This window comes from Petaurus breviceps, unplaced genomic scaffold (assembly GCF_028583685.1).
Source record: "Petaurus breviceps papuanus isolate PSGF00001 unplaced genomic scaffold, PetGlider_PUasm1.0 208, whole genome shotgun sequence".
NCBI classification, from domain to species: domain Eukaryota; kingdom Metazoa; phylum Chordata; class Mammalia; order Diprotodontia; family Petauridae; genus Petaurus; species Petaurus breviceps.
In genome coordinates this window covers 31,621,800-31,636,937 of record NW_027185852.1, presented here as the reverse complement: position 1 = coordinate 31,636,937, position 15,138 = coordinate 31,621,800, and the positions used below count along the sequence as shown (strand labels likewise).

General features: G+C 41.0%; 1 long non-coding RNA gene across 1 annotated transcript; it reads left to right on the top strand.

Annotated features, from left to right (window-relative positions):
• The first annotated feature begins 3,344 nt into the window (after positions 1–3,344).
• Positions 3,345–13,325, top strand: LOC138165224 (uncharacterized). Its single transcript, XR_011169310.1, has 2 exons — positions 3,345–3,571; positions 12,707–13,325. It is a non-coding gene; the product is annotated as an uncharacterized lncRNA (long non-coding RNA).
• The last annotated feature ends 1,813 nt before the right edge of the window (positions 13,326–15,138 follow it).

Below are 15,138 nucleotides of genomic sequence, written 5' to 3'. Positions count from 1 at the left end.
TGGATCTTTTTTTGTTGTTTCCTCATTTTTCCTTCTTGTTTCTTGACTTTTAACTTCACATTAAAGTTTATATTAAAGTTCTGCTGCTGGGGGGATGGGGGGCACTGTGACAAGCTTCAAGGTTTTTTTGTGGAGCTAGTTTTGGGGATCTGTAAATTTTCAGTTCTTCCAAGATGGTATGAACTAAGGAGAGCTGTGTTTACTACTCTCTTTGCCTGTGCTCTGGTCTGTTAGTGACCACAAGTATTATTTTCTGCTCTGGATTGTGACCATGGTCCCCCATTCTCCTGCAGCTTCAAGCTCTGGTGTGTTAATGTTCCTCCTCACCCTAGGACCATGACTCAGAACTATGACCCAGATCCGCAGATGGGCAATACAACAGAGTCCTGCATCCAGTCTCAGCAAAGGGACCCCTGTAATCTCCTTATGACCAGTTATCTGATCCCCTTATGATCTCTGGATTGGGACCTCTGGAAACAATCACTGCCACCACTGATTCAGTCACTCCCAAGTTCTGTTGCTGGTTTTTTGGATGTGGCCTGCCAGCACTCCACTCTCACCCTGGTGCTATAGATCTTTTCTGCTGACCTTCCAACTTGTCTTAGACTGGAAAATTGTCCCATCCCATCCCTTTGTGTGTTCTGCAGCTCCAGAATTTGTTGTGATGCATTATTTAAAGTTGTTTGGAAGGGAATTTGGGAGAGCTCAAGTGAGTTTCTGCCTTTTCTCCACCATCTCTTCTCCACCTGAGATGGAGATTAATTGCTATTTGTAAAGAGATTGGATTGTAACTACTGGGAGAAACTGTGAAAAGACAGAGAGAAGGGAGATGAAGAGAATTGTTTTCATTCTTAATCTCATAGTAGTATATGCTCCAGGGCAACTCTCCCAACTCCCACTCCCACTGATGGGTCCAATCCCCTGAGCATGGCTATTTCCTATCCTCTTAGAGTCTAGAGGTATCCCTGAGGTATTGGTGTAAAGGAAAGCATGAGCAGCTTTCCAGAGGATTACTGCTGTGAACAACTTTTAAGGTTCTGATTATATAGCAAAGCAAACTCTGTATTTATTCAATAACAAATCAGAGCAAAACACTCACAGAAAATCAAAATACAGCATTCACCATATCATAACTCAACAGCTTATCACTAAAATGGCCACATAGTTTTCACCAAAGTGGCCACACAGTTTTAAACAAAGTATAATCATTTAGTAACTCAATCATTCAATCATCCTTAAGGAGGTTTGCCTCCTTAAGGGACACAAAGTACAAAAGTCAAAGTCCTCCACCCATGGAATGCAATTAAGTTACAATTTCATCAGTCACTACTCAGCACCCTCTTAAGGGGTAGTGGAAAGTACAAGGGCCATCCACCCCTATGTAACAAGTAAATTACAATTTCATCAGTCACTACTCAGTACCCACAGAGAGGTCTTTTCATCTTGACTCAAGGTAGACTATCAGCTTCCATGGTTCCTCTTCTATGGTCCCAACTCCTGCCTGAATCTAACCAACTGCCACCTGAGTTCAAAGGCAGACAGCTCCCACTTCCTTGTCCAGCTCTCCATGCAGTTCCTGCTCCATATTGAAGCTCACAGTGTCCAGTCCACCTCAAATCTCTCACGGTCTATGTTCCCAGGAAGACAAAGCTTAACAAAAGCCACAGTAACATCCATGCACATTAACAAAGTCACAACAACATTTGTACAGAGTATTGGCACCACAGTCATGCTTCCTTGGTCTTCAGCAGCTTCTAGAAGAAGTTTGTAGCTCCTCAGCCTGGTTCTTGGAAGAAGTGTTGCCACCACAAGTTCGAGTTTTGTGTCAGTTCTGTGTTATTTCTCTTCTCAATTCTCAGTCCAACAGTAGCAGCCCAGCCTCCAGATGTCCACTGAGAGAAATTCTCTCTCTGTCTTTCTCTGTCTCTGTGTCTCTCTCTGTGTCTCTCTGTCTGTCTGTCTGTCTGTCTGTCTGTCTCTCTCTCTCTCTCTCTGTCTCTCTCTGTCTCTCTCTCTCTGCCAGCAGCTGCTATGCTCCCACAATGCTTACCCCAAGAAATTCTGACCCTCCCACCTTCGGCTTTTCCTTATATACAGTATCAGCTCTTCCCTGTTCAGCCCCTTCCTGTTACAGCAACATGGGTTCATACCTTTTTTTTTTTTACAGAGGATTAATTTGAAACTAAGTGCTAAGTACCTGTTAGCTTGGTAATACAAAGGGATCTTCAAATTTCATTACTATTACAATTGGCAGTGTCTTTCTTTCTAATGCTTTTGCCTCAAGCTTCGATTCCAGCTGTGTTCTCCTCAATATCAGTCACCAATGATTCACACTCCCTGGTCTTCAATCAAAGGGGCAGTTAGGTGGCACAGTGGATAGAGTGCCAGGTCTGGAGTCAGGAAAACTCCCTTTCTTGAGTTCAAATCCATCCACAGACATTCTCTAGTTGTATAATCCCAGGCAAGTCACTTGACCCTGTCTGCCTCAGTTTCCTCATCTGTAAAATGAGCTGGAGAAGGAAATGGCAAACCACTCCAGTATCATTGCCAAGAAAGCCCCAAACAGGATCATAACAAGTCAGACACAACTGAAAATGACTGGACAACAACAAAGTATTCAATCAACTTGTACCAACTGGCTTTTACAAAGGAATATTTACTGAGAAACCGTAGCAAGAAGTGAAGTACTTGGACGAGGACTCATTGCACACTCTCCTCTAGACCATCTCAGTTCCTGGGTAGAGTGGGCCCAACCTTAAAACAAATTCTTGCAAGGCATTTATAGCAATCAAATTCATTTCCAAAGCCAACAGACAGAATTCTTCCTTCACTCATACAACCTAGTATTGAGTCTAGGTTGCATCATGTGGATCACTTGGGCTTCAAAATCATTGGGTTTGGCTGCTCTGGCATGGAATCCTGTCACTGGACATCTGATGCCTTGCTCTTTTGACATTTCAAAACTCACAAAGTCACAGCCTAATCTCTTCTATCCCCAATATTCCTTCATCTAAATCAGGAGAGAATATATACAAGAGGGATAGAAGCAACAGTGAGGCCATGTAGTCATGGCTTCATGTCAAATTGGGTGGCACTAGTTTCTCTCTCCCTGTCTCCCTTTGTCTCTGCCCCCCTTCCCTCCCCCTTCTTCTTCCTCTCTCTCCTGGTCCTTCTCTTTATCTTCCCCTTCCTGGAGGCTTACAGCACTTCCTGACCCCTCATTTGAAAGCAGCCAGACAGGAAGGACAAAGACCTCACTTGGGCTGATTAGTGCCTTTGGAAATGCACACCCAGGTCCCACTCTACAGCCAATTAAAAGTCCTTTTCTTCACCACCAAGCACACAGACAGGAAACAGTTACCAAGTATCTGTGCACACTCCAAAGTCCCGGAAGAGGACTGCGCCAGGCGGCCCTGCTTCGTGTGGTCAGAAAAGGGTTCTTCTTGGACAGCCCTCCACGACATTGTGAAGAAACATCGCAAAGGGAATTCCTGAGAAGCCTGGGTCGCTCTTTGGAGTCGGTACTTTGCTTGCAGAATGGAGAAGTCAGCCGTTAAAGGGATGGTTAGAGGTGACTCTGGCTGTGATCTTTCTCCGTTGAAACTTTATAAATAATTATGTCTTTGTTTTATTATTTGTTACACTGTTAATAAATTATAAAGCTAGTAACTTTGATATTTAAGCCTGGAAGACTGGGGACTTTGATGTGTTGTGAAGGCTGAGCAACTGCTTATGGGAAAAGATATTTCTCCAGCTGTCTAAATAAATAATATTTATTAACCTGGTTTGGGGGCTTAGAGATAACGTTTAATTAAGGAGAAAGCTGTAGCAACTTTAGTGGTTAATAAGGGAATAACCAAACACATTCTTGAATAACTTAAATCTCAAGATAATAAGGATGAATATGGTTACAAGAAAAGTAGCAGACAGGAGTAAATGCTCTCCTACTGCTTCATCAACTATAAAATTAGGAGCATAATAGCATCGCGGGGTTATTGTGAAGTTCAAATGAAATGTAGGCAGAAAGTGCTTATCAAAATGCCTGGTGCACAGTAGGGGTCTAATACATGCTTGTTCCCTTCCTCTTCCCCTTTCCATGGTGCTAGATTCTTTACAGATATCTCATTTGAAACTCATAACAACCCTGTCATTTTACAGTTGAGGAAACCGAGACATATAGGGTTTAAGTGACTTACCTAGGGTCACACAGCTAGTAAGTATCTGGGACTGAATTTGAACTCAGGTCTTCCCGACAGCCTAGTACTCCATCTACTATACTGTTTAGCTGCCTATAAAAATCTGATTACTTTTAAAAATCTTTTTTTCTAATTAATTAATTAATTTTTGGTTTTCAGCATTTATTTCTATAAGATTTTGAGTTCCAAATTTTCTCCCCATCTCTTTCCTCCCCCCACCCCAAGACAGCATGCAGTTTGATACAGGCTCTACTTATACTTTCATATTGAACCTATTTTCATATTAGTCATGTTGTAAAGAAGAATTATAACTAATGGGAAAAACCACAAGAAAGAAGAAACAAGCAAAAAAAAAAAAAGAGAGAGAGCAAATAATATGCTTCAATCTGCATTCAGACTCCATAGTTCTTTATCTGGATGTGGACAGCGTTTTATATCATGAGTCCTTTGGAGTTGTCTTTGTTTTTGCATGGCTAAGAAGAGCTAAGTCTATCAAAGTCAGTCATCATAGTGCTGTTACTGTGTACAATGTTCTCCTGGTTCTGCTCACTTCACTTGGCATAAGTTCATATAACTCTTTCCAGGTTTTTCTGAAGTCTGCCTGCTCATCGTTTCTTATAGCACAATAGTATTCCATCCCATTAATATACCACAATTTGTTCAGCCATTCCCCAACTGATGGGCATCCCCTCAATTTCGAATTCTTGGCCACTACAAAAAGAGCCTCTATAAATATTTTTGTACATGTGGGTCACTTTCCCATTTCTATGATCTCTTTGGGATACAGCCCTGGAAGTGGTATTGCTGGGTCAAAGGGTATGCACATTTTTATAGCCATTGGTTATAATTCCAAAATGCTCTCCAGAATGATTGGATCTATATACAATTCTACCAACCATGCATTAGTGTTCCAATTTTCCCACATCTTTCCAGCATTTATAATTTTTTGTTTTGTCATGTTAGCCAATCTGATAAGTGTGATGTGGTAGCTAAGAGTTGAAAAACCTGATTACTTCTTATCAGGGAGGTACCTTCTCAGTCTCTTTGGCAGGATCATGAGTCCTTTGTCCCACCTACTTTGGATGGGGGTCCCCCCCGGTTCTGCCATGGTCTCTTTTATCCTCTCTGTCTCTCTATCTCTGTCTGTCTCTGTCTCTGATTCTCTCTCTCTGTCTCTGTGTGTGTGTCTCTCTCTCCATCTATCTCAGTCATGCATTTGATTCCCAGACCTACACATCGAGTCATTATGTCTCTATTAAGCTCTAGTTTGTCTCCAACTGAATGTCCTACATATTTCTTGCTTTCAACTCATCTAAAATAGAAATTATCAACTTCTTCTGAAACACACAGCCTTCCTAACTTCCCTATTTCTTTTTGGTTTTGCTTTTGCTTTTTGGAGGGCAATTGAGGTTAAGTGACTTGCCCAAGGTCACACGGCTGGTTTTTGTGTTAAGTGTCTGACGCCAAATTTGAACTCAGGTCCTCCTGACTCCAAGGCCAGTGATCTATTCACTACACCACCAAGCCATGCCCTAACTTCCCTATTTCTACCACAGACGCCATCACCCATTTTCTCAGTCACTCAGGCCCACTACTTAAGTCATCCCAGTTCTCCTTATCCCTGACCCTAGCCCCTCAATTGCCAGGTTTTGTAATCTTACCTTTACAACATCTCTGGCATTGGACTCCTTCTCTCCAATCACACTGCTACCACCCTAGTCCAGGCCCACAACACCTCTCCCTCAGACTACTCTAAGAGTTTCGTAAACTGCCTCCAGTCTCTCCCCTCTCCAGTCCATCCTCCAAATAGCTGTCAACATGATTTTCCTACAAAGTTCATATCTGACTATGTAACTCCTCCTCTCAACAAGATTCAGTGGCTCCCCATTGCCTCTAAGATAAAATATGAATGCCCCTATTTGGCCTTTAAAACCCTTCACAGCCTGGCTCCAGCTGACCTTCTAGGTTTCACTACAGGTCGCTATGCATGACTTTCTTTCACATACCCTTTGACCTCTGTTTCTTTGCCTAAACTAACCCCCATGCCTTCAGTGTTCTTCCTCCTCTCTTCTGTCTCTTCAAACTCCCAACTCCCCTCAAGTATCAGTTCAAATACTCTTCCTTCCAAAGGCCTCTCTTGATTCCTCCAGTTGTTGGTGCCTCCCCCCAACATCCCAGGCATCTAGGCGGCTCAACGATGAGAGTACTGGATCTGGAGTCAGGAAGACCTGAATTGGAATCCTGCCTCCAATCCTGACTTAGTTTTGTAACCATGGGCAATCGCTCAGTCTGCCTGCCCAGTTTCCTCACTTACAAAATGAGGAACGCAATAGCGTCTACCTTGCAGACTCGTTGTGAGGAATATTTATAAAGTGCTTTGCAACTTTCAAATGCCAGTTATTATTATTCAATATATTATATATTCAAATGATAGCTATTATTATTACTCTGTATGTAGTCCATATGTACTGTTGTTTTTCAGTCATTTTTTTTTCAGTTGTGTTTGACCCTTGTTGACCCTATTTGGGGTTTTCTTGGCAGAGATACTGCCACTGGAGGGGTTTGTCATTTCTTTCTCCAGTTCATTTGACAGATGAGGATACTGAGGCAAACAGGGTTAAGTGACTTGCCCAGGGTCATACAGCTAGCAAATGTCTGAGGCCAGATTTGAACTCAGGAAGATGAGTCTTCCTGACTCCACGCCCAGGGACTAACCAACTATCCACCACTCTATCTCGTATGTACTGTCTGTGAACATATTATATCCTTCCAGTAGAATGGAAACTTGAAGACAGAACCTTTCTCACTTTTGTCTTTGTATCTCCAGGACCTAGAAAGGTAGCTGACACACAACAGGTGCTTAATAAATGTATATTGATTAGCTAATTGGGATAAGGGCAGTTCCAAATGCCACAGGGAGTAACAAAAATTTCACAATGATGTGCATTGTGTGTGGTTTGTCCTTCTGCCACATTCAAGTGGCTTTTCTCTGTTTTCCAAGTACAGGTTGAATTTCCTGAAAATGAATCTCAATGGACTGGAGTAATGCCTCTCCACACTCCAGTGATGAGGGACAAGGAAGTGTTCCTAAAAATATACAAGAGAAGTGGGGCTTCAGCGGGGAGGGGGGATCTAGGTGGACAAGGGTAAACTTGACCCTTGTCAGAAACTGGAAAGTAGAAGACTGTAACACAGAGGGGTGAGGGGAAGAAAGGAAGAGGGCAGAGCCAGATGGATTCGGGGCCCTTCTGTGGAGATGCAAAAAAAAAAAAAAAGAAATTTCAACTTAAAAGGAAATTAAAAGATCTTCGTGACAAGCTGAATTTTCTAGGGCTCTGACTTTTAAACTACAAGAAGTTATCGTTTTAGGCTAATAGAGGCTACATAGAGAATCCAGCTTTCTGAGTCTGGAGCCTTTTGTTTGTCATTAAAAATGCAGAAGGAGATAGCAAGCTGATGGAAAGAATGCTGATGGAATGGTGTGGGCCAGCATAGGGGTGGAGTTAGTTAGTGCCAGAGATACTTCAAGGAGAGGCTTCCTACTCAGAAGACATATGAAGAGAAAGACTTGGGAAGCTGCAGATATGTAGGGGAAGCTCCTCAATATGCCCCTGATTCCCAGCTCACCTCCCTGGAGCGTTTGGAGAAACACTTTGGCCTTTGGCTGGTACTGGGGCCTATCTCCTGCTTTGAACTGTGATATCTCAAGCCTGGGTAGAGAGTTCATGTATTTTATTCTATGTAACTTCTCCAATTCCTCTTTGCATTTTGCTTGGATTAGTGAGTTTACTCATTATTTCGATATTTGTAATGATTTTTTGTGAAGTAGTGTTTGGAGGAAAGGACAGGTGGGTTAGTCAGTCAATAAACATTTATTAAGTGCCTACTTATATACCAGGCACTATGCTAAACACTCAAGATGCCAATGGTGGTAGTAAGTTAGTATAGACTAAGGGGTAGTGACCAGGTAAATAGATTTTGTTTTGAACCAAATTTGTACTCCCAGACCAGCAATATTTGAAGGGGCAGATAGATCTGAATCTAGCCTGGTTCTCTTCTTGGAGACGGGCAAGGATCTAAGAAGCAAGTACCTAGCCATAGGCCTTCTCCTTATCCCCTTAAAACAGAAACCACAGTATCCGTTGGAGAGGAGTGGACATCAATACTCAATAAATGTCTGCACCTGGATTAGAGGTGATCTGACTCTGAATTCTTTGAGATGGTGCTGCCACAACACACCACAAAACCGCAATGATTTCAGTTCATATAAGTCTTCCCAGGTTTCTCTGAAACCATTCTGTTTGTCATTTCTTATAGCACAACAGTATTCCATCACAATCATATACCACAACTTGTCTAGCCATTCCCCAAATGATGGGCATGCCCTTAATTTCTAATTCTTTGTCACTACAAAAAGAGGTGCTGTAAATAATTTTTGTCCTTTCTTGTTTTCTTTGATCTCTTTGAAATACAGACCTAGTAGTGGTATTTCTGGGTCTAGACCAAGGGTTCTTAACCTGGGTCCAATCATCTAGGGTTTTTAAAAAAATTATTATATTTCAATATAATTGGTTTCCTTTGCAATATTATGTACTTTATTTTATGCATTTACAAACCTGATTTCGAGAAGAGGTCTGTAGGCTTTGCTAGAAGGCAAAGGGGTCCAGGACACAAAAAAGGATAAGTAATTTTTGAAAGTTATTGGATGAAGTCAAATATTATTGCATAATATTTGTCACATCTTGTGAGGTGTCTTTAAAAAATAGCAGACTAATTCAGAACCCAGAGGTTCAAGCATCTAATAGTGTAGAAGAGAAGTTTCCAGTCAAATCCCTGAAAAGGAATCATTTGGCAGGAGGAAGAAACAGAAAGGTGGCCCTAACCCTAGCCCTAGCTCTAGCCCAAGCCCTAGCCTACCATGACTTCAGTTTTCCTCTCTCTCCACTCACCCTGAGCAAGCCAGAGGAAGACCTCTTGAACTTTGTACAAATGGAAGATTTGGAATTTTCATCAGCATTTTTTGTTTCAATCTTGCTTTAATCAATCAAACATATAATCACAGCTAGTTCAGGGGAAAAAGTCAGCACCCCAAACTTCAAAGTATACAGACAGGTTACAAGCAGGAGTTACAAGACAGAGAAACAAACAGATCAAGCAGACAGGCCTCCAACTGTCCAACCATTACATCCATACCTAGTCAGTTACCAGAGAGGGAAGCATCAACATCTGGGTTTTCAAAGCTGGGGGGCTCTCAACGGATTCCCAGAGTCTTGTCTGGTCAAATCACACAACACTTCTCAAAGTGAGCCCCCATCTGACATCAGCATTTTAATGGTGACTCTAGGACAGCAATGGCTGCATCAGGAGCCAGGTACAGACAAGACACAGGGAGACATGCAACTTCAAAGTTCTTCAAGGAGCTTATCAAAAAGCTCCCTAAGGTGGGTGGCCAGGTGGCTCAGCGAGTAAGAGCACCAGCTCCAGTGTCGGGATGACCTGGATCAAATCCGGGCTCAGATACTCAGTACCACACCTAGAAATAATAACTGGCCGTGTAACCTTGAACAAGTTACTTAACCCCAATTGCTTAAAAAAAAAAAAGCTCCCTAAGGGCAACACCCTGAGGACTCCAGCAAGAGGACTTCTGAGAGCTGTGAGTTCCCCTTTTGAGCTGTAACCTTGAACCCACTCTCCCCTGGACTTTGTATGTATTTGTGGGTGAGGATGTCACAGACCTTTGGGAAAGGGAGGTTTGTACTAATTGTTCTTATTCTACTACCTTTTAAAAAAGCTTACTTAAGTCTAGCTGACTGATAGAAACTGATAATAACAGGGGAAAGCACACAAGTGGGGCTCATGAAATATAGCATTAGAAATACAAAATCCTCCCCTCCAAAAATGAAAAAAAAAATCAATAAATGATGAGCAGGAGCATCCTGTTCATCATTTCTTATCACAAAATAGTATTCTGTCACAATCATATACCACAACTTGTTCAGCTGTTTCCCAATGAGCATCCCCTCAATTTCCACTTCTTTGCCACCAGAAAAAATAGCTGTTATAAGTATTTTTGTACATATAGATCCTTTTCCTTTTTCTTTGATCTCTTTGGGATATAGACCTAGTCATAGTAGTGCTGGGTCAAAGGGTATATATGGTTTTATAGCCCTTTGGGCATAGTTCCAAATTGTTTTCTGTAATGGTTAGACTAGTTTGCAACTCCACCAATAGTGCATTAGTGTCCCTGATTTTCCACATTCCCTTGGCATTTGTCATTTTCCTCATCTGCCATGTTAGCCAATCTGATAGGTGTGAGGTGATACCTCAGAGTTGTTTTAATTTGCATTTCTCTAATCAATAGTGATTTAGAGCATTCAAAAATATGACTATAGATAACTTTGATTTCTTCTTCTCAAAATTGCCTACTTTTATCCTTTGACCATTTTTCATTTGGTGAATTTCTCTTATTTTTATAAATTTGACTAGTTTCCTATATATTTTTATAAATGAGCCCTTTATTAGAGAAACTTATAGTAAAAATTTCCCCCAGTATCCTGCTTTCTTTCTAGCTTTGGGTGCATTGGTTTTGTTTGTGCAAAACATTTTAAATTTCATATAGTGAAAATTATCCATTATACTTCTTGTGATCCTATCTCTTGTTTGGTCATAAAATCTTCCCTTTTTCATAGACTTGACAGGTAAGAATTTCCATGTTCTCTGAATTTGCTTGTGATATAGCACTTTATGTCTAAGTCATGTGTTGGCAAAGAATTGGAGATTGAGATGTCCATCAATTAAGAATGGCTGAACAAGTTGTGATATATATGATTGTGATGGAATACTATTTTGCTATAAGAAATGATGAGCAGGATACTCTCAGAGAAACCTGGGAAAACTTATGTGAACTGATGCAAAGTAAAGTGAGCAGAACCAGGAGAACATTGTGCACAGTGATAGCAATATTGTAATGATGATCAACTATGAAAGACTTAGCTACTCTGATTGACATGACGATCCAAGACAATTCTGAAGGACTCACTATGAAAAATAACATCCACCTGTAGAGAAAGAATTGATGGAGCCTGAGTACAGACCAAAGTATACTATTTTTCACTTTATATTTTGTAGGGTTTCCTTTTGGTCTGTGTTTCTTTCACAACATGACTAATATGGAAATATGTTTTGCTTGATTGCACACGTATAACCTATATAAAATTTCTTGCCTTCTCAATGAGGGAGGAGGAGAGGGAGGGAATGAGAGCATTTGGAACTCAAAATTAAAAAAAACTGAATGTTAAAAATTGTTTTAACATGTTATTGGAAAAATAAAATATTATTCATAGGGAAAAAATTTCGAAATCATGTACCCATTTTGATCTTATCTTAGTATGCAGTGTGAGACTTTGGTCTATATCTAGTTTCTGCCAGACTGCTTTCCAGTTTCCTCAGCAGTTTTCGTCAAATAGTAATTTCTTAACCCAAAAGCTTGGGTCTTTGGGTTTATCAAACACTAGATTGCTATTGTCATTTATACTATGTATTGTGTATTTATATATAATCTCTTCCACTGATCCATTACTCTATTTTTTAGGCAGCACCAGATTATTTTGATGATTACTACTGACAATGTATTTTTTTTCTTTTTGGAGGGGAGAGGGCAAGGCAATTGGGATAAAGTGACTTGCCCTAGGTCACAAGGCTAGTAAGTGTTAAGTGTCTGAGGCCGCATTTGAACTCAGGTCCTTCTGACTCCAGGGCCAGTGCTCTATTCACTATACCACCTAGCCAACCTGAAAAATGTACTTTTGCCTTTTGTCACCATTTTCCCTTTCTGTTATAGACATATGGTTCTTGATTTGTTACTTTAATGCAAAATTTGCCCTCTGGGGTAATTTCTAGAAGTTTCTAGGAGTCCCTTTGATAAAGGCTATTTAAATCCTCAGATTTCTTAAGTCAATCTGTGATTTCTTGACTGGTAAAGGAGAATATATTATGGTCAAGGAATCTTCCAAGTCAGTATCTGATAAATTAATGAATATGTATTTCAAGGGCAGCTAGAAGGTACAGTGGATAGAATGCTGGGCCTGGAGTCAGGACTTGAGTTCAAATCTAGCCCCAGACACTTACTAACTGTGTGACTTTGGGTAGGTCACTTAATGCAGTCTGGCTTCATTCCTCATCTGTAAAATGAGCTAGAGAAGGAAATGGCAAACTACTTCAGAATCTTTGCCATATGACTGAAACAACTCAACAAGAGCAAAAATATTTCAAATATATCTGAATCCTAAATGCACGGCTAAAGCCTCAGTTTTAGAGGTATGAATTAAGAACTCATGCCAAAAAGGAAGGAGTGGGAGGCTCTGAGGAAGAAATGGCTCCCTAAGGGAGAATAAAATTAAGCACTGGAAGGTGAGAGGTCACCAGGAAGCATCAGAAGATGACAACTGTAGCAGTAGTTGGTGGCTCCCCATCAAAGATATGGAGATAATTCTGTGTCTTCCTCATTGCAGTGTCCCGGTTCCCAGCACCAGACCTCAAGAGCTCACACGGACTCACTCAACTCAAGCCTACAAGTGGGCTCTGCAGAAACCTGGCAGAAACACTCACATTCTGAATCCTTGCATCAGTTGGAGGATGTGGATCCAGGAAACAGATCCTTGAATTCCCCTTTCAGGTTGAATTCAAGTATCATTGCCAATGGGACAAGGAGAGACACATCCCCTGCTGCCCCTTACTGCACTTAGTAAAGGCTCAGGGGGAAAGATGAAGAGTGACCTCAGGCATTGATTGGTCCTCTCAGCCACTCCCTAGAAGTCCCCTGTGTGGTGTCATTGGCTGATGTCCCATAAGCCCACCAGTCTGATTAAGGGGCTTTTTCATATCTCATCAACTTGATAGTTGTGAGAACATGTCTTATAATCTTCTTTTCTTCAAAAAAAGGATAAAGGAGGGTGGCTAGGTGGCACAATGAACAGAGCACTAGCCCTGGAGTCAGGAGGACCTGAGTTCAAATCCGGCTTCAGACACTCAACACTCACTAGCCATGTGACCTTGGGTGAGTTACTTAACCCCAATTGCCCCTACAAAAAGCAAAAAAACAATAAAAAATTTATAAAGGGCTGGAGAAAACTGTCTATGCACATCCTACCTTTCCCCTCCCCCCTCACTGCACTGAAGCCAGGCGCTGTCAGGGGTAATTTCAGTAAAAGAAGACTAGCAGTGAGAAACTCACAAGAGGGGAAAAAATGCAAGAGAAAAAGCTGGTGGTACCACCTGTGACTTCAAAAGCCTAAGATCAACGGCCACATTTCAGGCAACAATAAAGAGGAAATGAGGGTCCTGATGACAGGGGAGGAACTGGACCTGCTTGGTGGGATGAAACTCATGACTGGACCACAGCTCTTGGCAGGCAGACCTCATTAAAGAGAAATAGGATAGTAAAGGGCAGCATTTATTAAGAAAGTATGCTCATCACAATAAAGAAAGAACAAGAATGGAAGGAAGAGGGGACATACACTTGAAACAATTCAATCCTGAGCTACCTTAACAAATAATTGGCAACCAAAAATAGGAAATGGACAGAAGACAAGACGCCAATATTGACTCTGACAATTTTATAGAGAAGTTTAAATGATGTAGATCTATTATGACAACAGGGACATCAAAAAGGTCTCAAAAGGCTTCTGGCAGCAAACATCTGATTCACTAAACAGAGAAAGCTGCCAAAGATAACATCAAGTTAGACTATAAACTTGTCTGTAAAGTCTTACAAAAAGGGATCATGGATGATTAGAAGTATCATTTCATAACATGGAGAGAAGCAGCAGAGGGCAAAATCAGTTTAAAGAAATCTTGGCAAGAGATCCAACCTTTAGCAATGTCATCACAAGGGTATTCAAAGATGGAAATGGGAAAAGGCCTCAAATAGAAGAAACATGGACAAAATCTGCATAAATCTGTTGAAAAATGCAAGAGAACCACTACCCTTGGGCCCCTGACCCCATAGTCCTACATATGATTTTAGGAGAGGTGGAAATGGCAGCAAATAGAACAAAGGTAGAAAAAGTAACTGGTCTGGGCCAAGTATTATACAGAGGAGATCCATGTTGGAGGTGACACAATTGTGAAAGCCTTGGGGGACTTATATTCAATGAAGGCAAAATGACAAAAGCGTGGAAGAAAATCTCAAACCATTTAATTCATAGTGCAATAAGATAGTTTAGAGAATGTCAATAATTACTGACCTTCATGACCTACTGACTTACTTTACTTTCCCATCTTTAGGAGAGTCGGTCCTACATGATTCAGGCCATCATTCTTGGTAAGGAGAGAAAGAGCGAACAAGCAGATCTTCCATGAGATTGTGAGCTCCCCAAGGGCAGGGACTGTCCCTTGCCTTTCTTTATAGTCTCAGTGCTTAGCACAGGGCCTGTGTAGGTAGTAAATAGTAAGTACTTAAATATTGACTGACTAACTGATATTCAGCAACATATAGTGTGCAACATCGGACATAACATGTTCAGTCACTCTCTAATGAGAAATATCAGGTGGGACATCAAATAAGGAGATTCATGTTCACCAAGGATATGTACTTCTGTGACAGAAGAGGTGTAGCACAGATCCAAGTCAAGGGGAAATTCTCTTCAAGTGAATGGTGAGGTTGTCTAAGTGTCCCTGTCTGTGGGTGACACTTTACTAATTGTGTCAAGCCCCAGAAGGGGCTTGTAGGGCTTCCCATAACTATTCAAAGTTAAGTTTGGTTTTACCATCCACATAGAAAAGATCAAGTGGATGAGGACCATCTATTGCCTAGATCTTTCTTTCTTTCTTTCTTTCTTTGTTTCTTTCTTTCTTTGTTTGTTTGTTTGTTTCTTTCTTTCTTTCTTTCTTTCTTTCTTTCTTTCTTTCTTTCTTTCTTTCTTTCTTTCTTTCTTTCTTTCTT